Source organism: Cimex lectularius, unplaced genomic scaffold (genome assembly GCF_000648675.2).
Source record: "Cimex lectularius strain Harlan isolate CLEC.00 unplaced genomic scaffold, Clec_2.1 scaffold32, whole genome shotgun sequence".
NCBI lineage: Eukaryota > Metazoa > Arthropoda > Insecta > Hemiptera > Cimicidae > Cimex > Cimex lectularius.
Window position 1 is genome coordinate 440,421 of NW_019392689.1, and position 13,510 is coordinate 453,930.

A 13,510-nucleotide genomic window follows, 5' to 3' on the forward strand; every position below is an offset into this window, starting at 1 on the left:
CTTGAGTTAAAGTTAACCAAATTTCATCTAAAATGGTTAACCCCTTTAGGTTACCCCTTCCACCCCCTCCAACCTTGTAAATACTACCCGCAACACTTTTTCCGGATAGATTAAATGGAATTTCTACATTAAAAATTACAGCATTAGAAATCATATCGAAGACTTCCCGGTATGCACATTGGTTATATCAATTCCATAAGTTCTCCCTAACCACCCCAAATCTTGATAAATGGCCAGATCTTTTATCTTTGTTATGCAATAAAAGAGAATCATAGAACTCGGGGCCACTTTCGCTTCAATCGTCTAGGAGGAGTTTCAGGTAGGGTTGGAAGTGATAAATGTCGTACTAATAGATTATTTGTTCGGAGATTGATGAAATTTTTTATAGCTGGTTTTGATTTCATGTACGAACTGGAGGTGTAGATTGTTACGAATAGTGTAATTTGAAACGTAAAAAGGAGCATTTATAATTTTAGATTGCATTGATTGAAGACGTTAGGAATTGGAATCCTTGGGTGAGCCCAAAATTTCACAATCGTACGCCCAGATTCAAGTAGTATTTTTAATAAATTTATAACGTTGGTTTGTTTGCTGACTTTTCAGACTTATATGGGGTTCCAAGTCAGCCGTTTACCCATGAAAGTCCAAGATAACGTACAAGCTAGGCAATGGGATTACATTTATATTTACTGCAGAACAAATATTATTACCTAAGATAAAATTTATCTGTAAGCTGACGGTGACAATAAATTACATTCAACTTACTTAGATCGGTTTGTATATCCCACTATGTCATGGTTTTTATACATATCGGCAAACATTTGCAACGTTAGAAAATAAAGAAAAAACTGAAGGAATTATTTATGTAATCAAACTACCCAAAAGAAGGATCATGTGACGTCAATGACCGATTCAACTTCGGGCAAAACAAAACATCCAATTTGCTTTAAAGTTACTGGAAACACACACAAACGAAAGAACGCAGAGTTTTTATTCAGAAGAGGAAAGGAAGAATATAAAAATCTTGAGATTTATCAAACATTTCAACGCCGGAAATGCCAAATTAAAGTTATTACTAACAGATTCACATCCCGCGTTTAATCGCCAGCAAACGTTGATGATTTATTTCTACTTCACGAATATCTTTGTGGCAGACTGTAATCAAAACCAGCCTGGCATTTGATAAGTTAATGCGAAATTACACACGTAAAATGAGATAAATAACAAGTGAAGGAATTTTTCAAATAAAAATTCATAAAATGACCAATGTTTAAATTTTAAGTTTTTACATACCCCTCAAAATAATTAAAAATGTTTTAACATACATTTTTTGATCAGGACTCATCGTTCGCGCCTGAAATAATCGCGATACAGTTCTGCCGAACCTGACTGTGTTGCAGGTTTAGTATGCCTGAGCGCCCTTCTCGTAAAAGGATAACAAATTCGCCCGTAATTAATAAATTAGTTATATCGAAACTAAACATCTCTGGTCCGTCTATTCTCGCTATTTTGTCAATTTAGTTTTTCAAAAAGTGAAGGTGTATAATAAATCCTTTACAATCAATCACAAACATTACAATCACATTTTCATAAAACGATCCTCAGAATTGTAACTCCTTCTTTTACGTTATACTCTAATGTACAGTCAATTTATAATAAATAAACTTGTAAATAATTTTTTATCGGTAATCCGGAGCAATTTCTCTGATTCTCTAAGCTTCAACCAAACAGATCGTCAATGAATAATGCCTCAAGTACTCTTCACTACCAGTCATCCATATCGGATGAGTAAAAATTGCTACCTAAACAATATAACATTTATAAGCATCGATTAACAAACAATTTTAAAAATGCTTTAAAATTGAGTTTACTTGTTGAGATCGTGTTTTTACCCAATCACCAAGGTTTATCTTATCGATCGATTAAAATACCATTTAATTTAATGATTACGATCACGAACAGCCTTTTTTTAAATTTAACCATTTCTTTGGAAATGTTTAGGAAACGATTGTTCCGTTTCTATATAAAGTTGATTTTTTGTAATAACATGTCGACTAGTAGGACAGAGATATGCTTTTAATTTCGCGACAGTGATATGTCAACCGATACCATTCAAGAAAGTTACATTGTTTTCTATATGTGCCTTAGAAACAATTTTTGCTACAAAATGTAAAGCTTATGGTAGCGTTAATTTACAACATGGCATGAAAGAAGATAGATCCTTGTGTGGAAAAACTATAAAGTTGTTCTTCTCGTGTAGAAATGTGTGGCGATTAGTGACCGTTAGTACATGATTATTCAGAAATCGTGAGATGAGTTCTGCTGTGACGTAGGTTTCAGAAAAACATTTTCTTTATCGTGCCAAAACTTTGAGTGAGTAGAAATACTTTGATTGAATATAAAAAATATATTTTTGCATTGTATAAATTCACTTTTTTCCACATCCTACATGTGTTTGTTAAATTAAAACAATGTTTGTAAATCCCAGGCCCTGAAGATGATCTCAATAAAGAGCGAAACGTTGGCACGATAAAGAAAATGTTTTTCTGAACCCTACGTCACACCAGATCGCATCTCACGATTTTTGAATAATTATAAAATTGTTATTACAATTTATTACCTGTTTAGTTTTAATCTAACGAACAACCAAGTTGTACAAGTAAGTAAATTTAACTTTTTTGTCTAGTTGTAAATGTAAACCATTGCCAATGTAAAAAAATGAACAACCTTACAAATACAATGTATTATTCACAAGTTATCAAATTCATGAATACCATATATTGTTACGGAACAAAGACAAATCACGAGATATGTTAGAATAAATTAATAAATAATAATAAATTAAGTAAATGAATTTAAAATAGATATTAATCACCAAGAAGGAGATGAATGATACATAGGTAGATAGATAGAGAGGGAGAGATATATAGATATATAGATAGATAGAGAGGGAGAGGGAGAGAGAGAGAGAGAGAGAGAATGAGATAACGTTGATAGAGAGAGAGAGAGAGAGAGAGAGAGAGAGAGAGAGAGAGAGAGAAGAGACAGATACAGAGAAAGACAGACAGACAGAAAAACAAATAAAGAAGGAGACAGCCTGATAGAGAGAGAGAGAGAGTGAGAGAGAGAGAGATAGAATGAGATAACGTTGATAGAGAGAGAGAGAGAGAGAGAGAAGAGACAGAGACAGAGAGAGACAGACAGACAGAAAAACAAATAAAGAAGGAGACAGCCTGATAGAGAGAGAGAGAGTGAGAGAGAGAGAGAGAGAAAGAAAGAGAGAGAGAGAGAGAGAGAGAGAGAGATAGAAAGAGATAACGTTGAGAGAGAGAGAGAGAGAGTGAGAGAGAGAGAGAGAGAGAGAGAGAAAGAGGGAGAGAGAGAGAGAGAGAGGGAGGGAGGGAGAGGAGAGAGAGAGAGAGAAAGAGGGAGAGAGAGAGAGAGAGAGAGGGAGAGAGAGAGAGACAAAAAGAGAGATAGAAAGTGATAACTTTGAGAGAGTTAGAGAGAGAGAGAGATAGAGAGATAGAGAGAGAGAAAGAGAGAGAGAGAGAGAGGAGAGAGAGAAAAATTGACTTGACATAACTTCTTTTTTATTTATACTATATGTGCATTTTTCTCCCTTCTTACGCAGTGTTTTATTGAGTTACATTACATTTTATAAATTTATCAACCTACATATTATACCAGTAAGAATTTATATCTTCAGTACGATGTTATTTAGTAGTGAATAGTTAATAAAATAGTAGAATTTTTCTTCTAATGCGTCCTATTGAGCTTTCTTGTTTTATATTTAAATTTGCATTTAAATTATTAAAATTACGCATTCCTTCAACTATAAATGATTTGTGGAATACTGATGGTGTATGTTTTGTTACCCTAAATTTGTTGTTTACACCTCTAGGGTAGTTGCGGTGAAAAATTGAATAGAATTGAAATTCTTTATACAAATACAATGATTTTTTAAAAATAATATATAACAATGTTAAATTTTGCAGTTGATCTATTTCTATATTTTTTTAATTATCTTTACGATGATTCATATATGTACAATTCAAGTAATATTCTTGTAGAAATACATATCAACTCTTAATAATTTGATTTTCTTTCCTATTGATAATTCAAGCATCTTGATAATTAAACAACATACTCACCCCAACATTATCATTTCTAATAAATATTCTATTGATTAGAGACATTGGGTACCCATTAGTTTAAAACGTATTTACAATTTGTTGAATGGAATATTTATTCGGCATTAGACAGTCGGTGCTTAAGGCATTTTATATTTTGTTCCATGTGAATTTATTTTTCTTGTGTTTGCCAAGTGTTGTTGACCTCGAAAATGTTCGAGAAGATTTGCAAGGTGCTCGTCTTTTCCAGTCCCACTGCCTTATTTACCGTGACAACCTACGAACGGGGGCCCACAAGAACCCAATTTGGCAGCGATCTCAAGGAAAAAACTTCGCCTCTTTCTCTTTAGATGGCTTTTTCATCAAATATCGCGTGTAGCACCGTGAAAATAACAGTAAAGAACGTTTTATAGAAAGAAAATATATTCAGATAGAGTCTTTTAGATTTATATCGGGTTGATTTGTCATAGGTTGAAGGTTTTCTGTCAGATTAAAGAACGACGAGAGAGTCGCATAAATCAATTCCGCCCATTTCTAGAAAATAAGAATAAAAAAATCAAGTCACGGAAAAGGAAGCTGTAAGGTCGGAGAGACACATTATTTTTCTTAGAAATCTTTTCCCCTCTACGCTACTCCGTAAAGGGGAGAAAGCGTCAAGATTTATATTCCTGCAATTTCACCGACATAATTGCTTCCATTTTATTATGTGAAAAGCAATTTGAACAAATTTTTTATACATCATAAACACGTATGTCTGTTTTAAGCTAATCCCCTCTTAATAAGCAGTTTGGTTAGTACCAGTTACTCTTAGAATGTATCTTGATAAATGAGATTACAAAACTTAATAATAATAATTGACGTAATTATTATATATATATATATATATATAACGTAATGTAGTTTATGAAATATCATAAAATAATTTAACTAATTAAAATTGAGTAATATTTCTAAACAAAAGTTCGTGCAGTTATTCAGAAATCGTGAATGCGGTCTGGTGTGATGTAGGTTTCAGAAAAACGTTTTCTTTATCGTGCCAACGTTTCGATCTTTATTGAGATCATCTTCAGGGCCTGGGATTTACAAACATTGTTTAAATTTAACAAATACACAAATACATGTAGGATGTAGAAAAAAGAGTTTATACGATGCAAAAAAATATATTTTTATCAAAGTATTTATAGTTTGTGCAGTGTACAATAATTTTAAAACACAAGTTGATTGTGTGAAGTGAATGAGTAAGTTTTAAACAAAAATCATAAAACTAAAGATATACGTAAAATGATAAAGATTTATATATCTATCTACCTCCAGGATGGCTTGACGTTTAACTATCCGTAGGGTTTCGCGGATGAGGGGTATTATAATTATTTTTAAATACACTCAAAGAAAAGGGGAAAAAAGGAGACTCGTATTTTGTTGTTTATTTCAAACTATGTGAATTTTTATCATTACATTAATTACATCATACTTATTTTAATGTAAAACAAGTTAAACGAGATCAGAAATTAATGAGTTTTACTAAAAAATTATTTAATTATGGTGGTTTGAAAGAAAATTCATCAAAACACCGGGAAATCATTTAGTGGTAGAATAAATTGTTTGTTAAATTTTAATCGATCACTTAATGGTTTTCTGGTGAATTTTCTTTCAATCCATCATAATTACATATTGAATGTTATTAAAATTTTATGGTGATTAGTGACCGTTAATCGATAATTATTCAGAAATCGTTAGATGCGGTCTGGTGTGATGTAGGTTTCAGAAAAACATTTTGTTTATCGTGCCAACGTTTCGATCTTTATTGGGATCATCTTCAGGGCTCAAAGTGTTTGTCCTCTGTGTAATTGTGCCATTCCTGCGTGTCGTGTTGAGAGTGCCAGTCTCTTTGAGCCCTGAAGATGATCCCAATAAAGATCGAAACGTTGGCACACTAAAGAAAATGTTTTTCTGAAACCTACATCACACCAGACCGCACCTCACGATTTCTGAATAGTTATTAAAATTCATGAATTTTTGATTTTTATAAGAATGTTGTAATTACTTTAACTATATGTATACAAACGCGTAGTTTGAAATAGATAATAAAAGACCAGTTTTTTTGGTATTTGAGTATATAAGAAGGGCAATGCCGGTATTCGAACCTAGAACTGCTCGCGTGATGGGATATAGTAGAGTCGACTGCCATAACATCTCGGTTACCGCACCGCGGTACAGTTGAGATTTGAGTCGGCTAAGTATGTTATACGTGAATGTATTAGTAACAATAAGTGAGGAAATATGATTGATTCCTTTGGGGATGGTTAGGGAGTTGTGCATGAATACGATTCGAGTAAACATAAAAGTCAAGTGAAAAATACGTAAAAGCGTAAATAGTACGTTATTTAACTAACATATAATAGTTACATAAGTTATTTTCATCGCAAACGATATAAATACAAATTGGCAAAATAAACTCCACGTACAGTTAGTTAATTTCCACGGGCCTGAAACCCCATCGCTTCAGTGACCCAATCAGCAATGGTTAACTCAATAGAAATTCAAATGGTTGCATTGGCCATGCAAAACAAAAGCTCTCTTTTGGCCCTACCGTGGTCGTTGTGCACGGAAAAAACACCTCCGATCTGCTACTGTTGAATCCTTTATTTCCTGTTTGCCACGATAACCACCTTATCCTGGATGTGAAAAACCTCGTGTGTCGTATGAGCTTTCAAATGGAAAATGACAAATTGTCGTAATAAACGCATTACAAATATTTTGCGAGCAACAATGTCTCTCAATAATAATAAAAAAAAGGTTTCAAGATAAATAATTTTATTGTGAGTATATAAGGCATTTTACGTACATACCTCCCCAGCATGTAATATATTTTGCTTATATCATTTAAGGATCACGGTAATTCAATTACTGGCTATTAAAACAACAAAATCATTACAAAAATCTTTAACGTATACAATAAATTATAGCATTTTTTCAGTCTCGGAGAGGTAAAATAGTCTTATTCAGTTCCAAAATTCGTTGCTACTGAATTTAGAACGGTTATAATCTCTCTCAACAGGATCGAACTTTAAAAAAGTGAATTTAATTATGACAACTTTTCACGGAGATTTTTCCCTTCACTGAAGGCGTTAATTTCCTATCTGCCCCCTACATAATCACAGATGTTTCTTATAACGGACAAGATTTATATTACACTATATTTATAAGAATATAAGCTTAATATACTCAAAGACAAAAAACACTGACATTCGTATTTTGTCAATTACGACAATTGAACTTACAACATACTTATTTTAATGTCAACAAAATAAAACCGATCAGAAATTCATGAGTTTTAATAAAAAAATATTTAATTATGATGATTGGATAGGGTCGTTAGAGGGTTTGCAATATCCTATAAGCCGATATATGATTAAGTGAAAAGTTTTGTACTTAGAAATAGAATGGGCCAAAAAATCAATTTCAATTTGAGCAAGTTGGAGTTTAGAGGAGTTTACAATTAAGATAAAAAGGCCAATGTCACGGATGGGTTTGAAACTCCCTGTCTTGGGAACTGTACCCCGATGGTCTAACCACCAGACCCAGAACATTAATAAAGTTTACAACTACTTAAGTTAATACAATCGATAAGTGTACATGAGATTTCCATCTGGAAAGGTACATATGTAAGTTACGTGTGTTGACTAAACGAGAGTCTTTTTAAAAAGAACTTTATTAGTTAAACACAAGTTATAATTTGAGAAGAACCTTTCCTGTTCACGGATATGATTAATCTGAATCTATCTTTACAAGTGTAAAAGGAATAGTGAACAGGGAAGGGTTTATTGCTTACAAACATTCTCCGAATCTGTACAGACGCAACATCATATGTCGCTGAACTAAGGGTTTTGTGCAGGCGTAACTTGTATTATCATAAATTTGAATCATTAGAAATATCCACGTTTCCACCTATCTTTATCCATATTTACAAAATTAACGTATTGCTAAGAAAATAATTAATTAAAAATATTATAATAAAATTCATGAAAAACAAAAATACGGGAATTTTTATATATATAAATAATTGGTTTTATTACTCCTTTTTTTTTACAGCATGAAGTCGATTAATTTTAAGTAATTTTGTTTTGAAGCCATTAAGTATTTGCAATTTTATATTTTAACAGTACGTTTCAATTTAGAATTTAACAAATTTATTTCAAGCTTGGTAAGTATATTTAAATTAATATAATTTCTTAGAGGTGCCAAAAGCCCTGCTTACTACATGGTTGCGCACTGCGGTCACATGACAAGTAGGAGGGCATTGTATAAAAGAAAAATATTTCCAGAAATATCAAGAAATGAGAACAGATCATTGCACGGTGCTGATTAACTACTATGCTGATTTTTCCGATCACAAGAAAGAATAAAATTTGGTGCTAATGAACATTTAAATGTTTCTAACTAAATATGATGCTTTGAATGTTCCGAGGAGAAAAATGAAGTGAAGTTCTGATCTTTACGTATTTGGTTCTAAATGCTTTCCGTCCATTAAACCATACTATCAGCTGCTCATAATTCAGACGAGGTGTTTAAAAGGAAAGTTCTGCTGGGCTTAACATTCGCTAAATAAGTACGTCTATGTGGGAGTAATAAATCGTTTTTACCAGTATCTTGTTCACATTGGGCTTGCTTCATTATTGTCTATATCAGATTGGGATAAATTCGATTATGATTCGCGGTGAAAAGTTGAATTTATTATTAATATAAACCAAAATACCATGGATAAAAAATTAAAAACATGAAGTACTTAAACATACTTATAAAGACGGAACAACTTCAATTAAATTTTACGGAAGGGTTATAAAGTAAAGACCAAACGAGAGATTTCGCTACACTGAGAGATATCCGGTATACGCGGAGGACCCCCCAGCAGCAAGAGGTGCGGATTATTATTATTATTATCATTTTACAATTAATTAAGGTTTTTAGTTGAGATAAAAAGTCAATGGCACGAGCGGGATTCGAACCCACGATCTTCGGCTAGATACGCCGCTGCTCTACCACTTGTGCTACTGTGACCTCGATCTACTCGGTCACTAACTTCCTATCTCAACCCCACCTTTTGAATTTTCCATTCCATTTGTCGCCGAGAATCAAATAGATTATACGACATTTGAAAAATGGCAAAAAGGAGTGTCCGAGTGCACCGAGGTCACGATAGCTCGAGTGGTAGAGCAGCGGCATATCTAGCCGAAGATCGTGGGTTCGAATCCCGCTCGTGCCATTGACTTTTTTATCTTAACTAAAAATCTTAATTAATTGTAATATATTACTTGGTCAAGCGGACCACTAAACTAGCGAATTATTATTATTACCATCATCAATATATTAATATTTTTAAAGAATTTTTGGGGTGATTTGTCACAACCCCTGTTTCAAATTATATAACTTTGTATGTACAGGGTGTTCGGCTATTAGTGTTACCAACTTTGCCAGTAGATTGTGTATTCAAAATGGAACCAAAAAGTCCTAAGTAACTATGATCTGAATCTCAACAGTTTCGGAGTTATTTCCCATTTTCTTATTTTTTAAGATTTCACGTTCTTGCTTCATATAAACAATGATCTTAAAAACTAAAATGTTTTGGACAAATCCGTTGATCCCATTGAAAACTACGTGAAATTTCCTATCAGATGTGATCAATATTATACTTGTCCAGTTGTTTAGTTTTGGAGTTATTTTTGTTTATTTGAAGCCTAATTCTGAGACTTTGAAACTGAGTTGCATTGCCTGAGGTTTAGAAAATGAATGTAAGAATTTGTTAGTAGTTGAAAGTGGCTTAGGAGCATTAACAGGAGAGGCAGACCAACCCGTATTAGGCAGATTATTGACACTAAGTAATAGGGTTAGTTGATCATGATAAGCTTTCAAGGAGATGTCTGTTATAAGTTGTGTTGGCTTTTTAAAATAAAGAACAGGAAATTCGGTAGTAAGTAGACAGCGCATACTCAGTTTCGCTTTCCCTCTCTTTTAGTTGATAGATTACGAATGGTTTAATTTTATTATTTATTTATTATATGAATCAATCACTCATTTGTTTACTCAATCATTCATTCACCTATATAGAAACTTATTCTCCCACTCGCAACTTTTCCTTGTACACTTATCCTCTGACACACGTTTTCATACTTTTTCTTTTTGCTTCCAAGCAATCTTTATATATTATAGATTATCACTTAATCATTTTCTTTTCATCATCGAATTTACGAAAATTTTTAATTCAAAATTCACGCTTGCACAGTTCTCCGAATCAATCACAAAACACTATATTTACAATGGGAACTACAAACATCTGTTACAAATTAAAGTATGCGACTACACTCTTTGTTTTTTAGGTTTAAAAAATATTTATTTTAATTAATTTATTTTAGTTTTATCTCCGGCGCAATCTGTGATTAGCGTTCAAAATATAATTATCAAACTTGCTGCGTCCATCTTTCAAATATATATCGATCAGTCCCTGCTCTTGTTCAATTTGGTTTTTCAACTATATTCTTCATTATTAATTTAATTTCATAGGTTTCATTTCAATATCTTTCAAAATTGTGCATAGAGTTCTGATCTGTTAACTTTTTAAATTAGTAATTAAAGTTTCAGAGTTCTGATGAAGGGGATATATTAATCGATTTTCCAAGAAGTAACCGAGTGATTTCTTTCGTATTATACTCATCCCTGATCGTTTGTTATATAATATATTAATATCTTAAAGTAGTTTACAGATTTTAATAGTCTAGTTCCTAGGTAAAGGCATATGCGAAGGGGTTTCTTTTTGAGGTACGCACAGGACCGCATGACAATAGACCTTACGAAACCTGAGGTAGTAAATTAGTTTTTGTTGATAAGTTTCTTTGAGGTGGCATAAGAGGGGGTGGAAATGGGGTTTGGTCGGGTGGTGAAGCCTGGCGCAGAGGCCCAGAGTTAACTCCCCTCCACATCTAGCAACCCTTCAATATCAGTTGTGATTGGGGAGTGCAAGTGAGGGTTGAACCTACTGCTGTAAATTCATCGCGGTCTTCTACTTCTCAACAACGGGTTCTCACGACTTGTAATCTCCTTACAAAACCCAGGTGAGTTAACGTTTTACTTGTAAATTGTCTCTATTTGTCATTGTCTTTATTTCACCTCTACTTCCTTTTTGAATCGTACTCGTTACCCATGAGTCATGGCGTTTGTTGTTGGTAGTTAGATATCAAGTTACTAGGAACGGATCACGTGTCCTAATCAATTTTAATTTGATATTTTTTAATAAATTGAATTATTCAGTAAAAACCGAAAGTCTAAACCTTTTCCAAAATTTCGTAAAACTTACTGATTTTATTTACTTCCAATTGAGCTTTTTTTAAATATTGATTAATTGTGTGCTATATACATTTATGATCAAGCAATTGCTCATTTACAATTACAACTAAGAGTAAAAAATCTCATTATCAATTATTGAAATGCTACAATAATTGGTTCCTGGAATATTAGTTTTTAATTCTACTATTTGTACAATTCTACTCATTGATTAATGCACAAATAAAATATTAAAACATAAAAAATAACATATTAACATTAAAAAAAAATTGTAGCAAGCAAAGAGTATTTTGTACTTTTATTTACTACGAAGGTTTCAAATTAAAATTAAAATTTTCATGTAAAGTATAAAGTGTAAATTATAAATCAATTTAAATAATATGGTTAACTAGAACCAACTAAAACGTACAAATTAATTATAAATTTATTGAATTATTATATTTTACTTAAATATTAATAAATTTAAAATGAACTTTAATATTAATGTTATTAACAATTTAATAATTTATTAATTTAACATTTCTACTCATTGATTAATGCACAAATAAAATATTAAAACAAAAAAATAACATATTAACATAAAAAACATTTGCTGCAAGCGTAGAGTACTATTAGTAGTAATTTTATTTACTACGAAGGTTTCAAATTAAAATTAAAAATTTTATGTAAAGTATAATGTGTAAATTATAAATCAATTTAATTAATATGGTTAACTAGAACCAACTAAAACGTACAAATTATTTATAAATTTATTGAATTATTATATTTAACTTTAATATTAATAAATTTAAAACGAATTTAATATTAATATCATTAACAATTTATTAATTTAACAATTCTACTCATCGATTAATGCACAAATAAAATATTAAACATAAAAAAATAACATATTAACATTTTTAAAAAAATTGCAGCAAGCGAAGTGTATTTTGTACTTTTATTTACTACGACGGTTTCATATTAAAATTAAAATCATGTAAAGTATAAAGTGTAAATTATAAATCAATTTAAATAATTAATATGGTTAACTAGAACCAACTAAACGTATAGGTTAATATAAATTTATATCATTATAGAATTATTATATTCAACTTTAATGTTAATATATTTAAAATAAACTTTAATATTAATATTATTATATATAACTTTAATGAATAACAAAAAAATATTTATTTGCGCTTTATTACAAAAAAAAAAAAAAAAAACTGATACACTTGCTCCGTTACCTTTAAAGAAATCGTGTTATAATTTCGACCAAATGGTGTTCGTTTTAATTAATAAATTCTGACAGTTTTGATTTTGATTATGCAGCTTCGATAATATGTAAGAAATTACAAAGTTGTTAAATTTAAATTAATTGTTGTTTAATACGAACTTTTGTTTAAAAAAAAAACATTCTAGTTGCATATACAAACTTTAAATATAAAGGAAAAGTTAAATTAGATGTTTACATACACAACGATGAACAAGCTGCACTACCATAATAGTGATAACTACTTTTTAAGCTGTTGAAATTTAAATTAATTGATGGTTGCATATTACAATATAACACCATTATTAGTAATTACATATTAGTAGAACATAACGGCGGCAACGTGGATCACTGGTCAAGAGAAACATAATTTTTTAATTCCATATATTTAAATTAAGGGCCAGACTCAAAGGAGTGATAGTATTAATTTACGACAATAGGGCGGTCCGTGGCTTCTTATAAATATAATGCAATTCTGACCAATGGCAGGTAAAAAAAATATTACGTTGTATTATTTTTGATGATTAATTTTTAGATTACTCTTCTTACTGTTTTTACATAATATCGTAAGTATTACTATCATAATTATTTATAAAAGTTTATTTATTTTTGTAACTGCAAAGTAAACAGGATAACGTCAAACCTTGTACGTGTCTAAATGCTTAAATATCTTATAAAAATCTTACAGCCGTCTGAATGGCTAGTCTAAGATAGCGCAAAAATGTCTCATTTTTGTAAAGCAATAGATACCGGTTAGAAAAGTGGATAGAACGAGTAGGTCCCACTGCAA

General features: G+C 31.3%; 1 protein-coding gene across 3 annotated transcripts in view; it reads left to right on the plus strand.

The window, feature by feature from the left end:
• Nucleotides 1-11,117: 11,117 nt before the first annotated feature.
• Nucleotides 11,118-13,510, plus strand: part of LOC106665108 (follistatin-related protein 5-like) — a 243,131-nt gene continuing 240,738 nt past the window's right edge. For all 3 annotated transcript variants that reach the window (XM_014391312.1, XM_014391313.1, XM_014391314.1), the window contains exon 1: nucleotides 11,118-11,239. The gene's annotated coding sequence lies outside the window, so the exon portion shown is untranslated. The remainder of the gene's footprint in view (nucleotides 11,240-13,510) is intronic.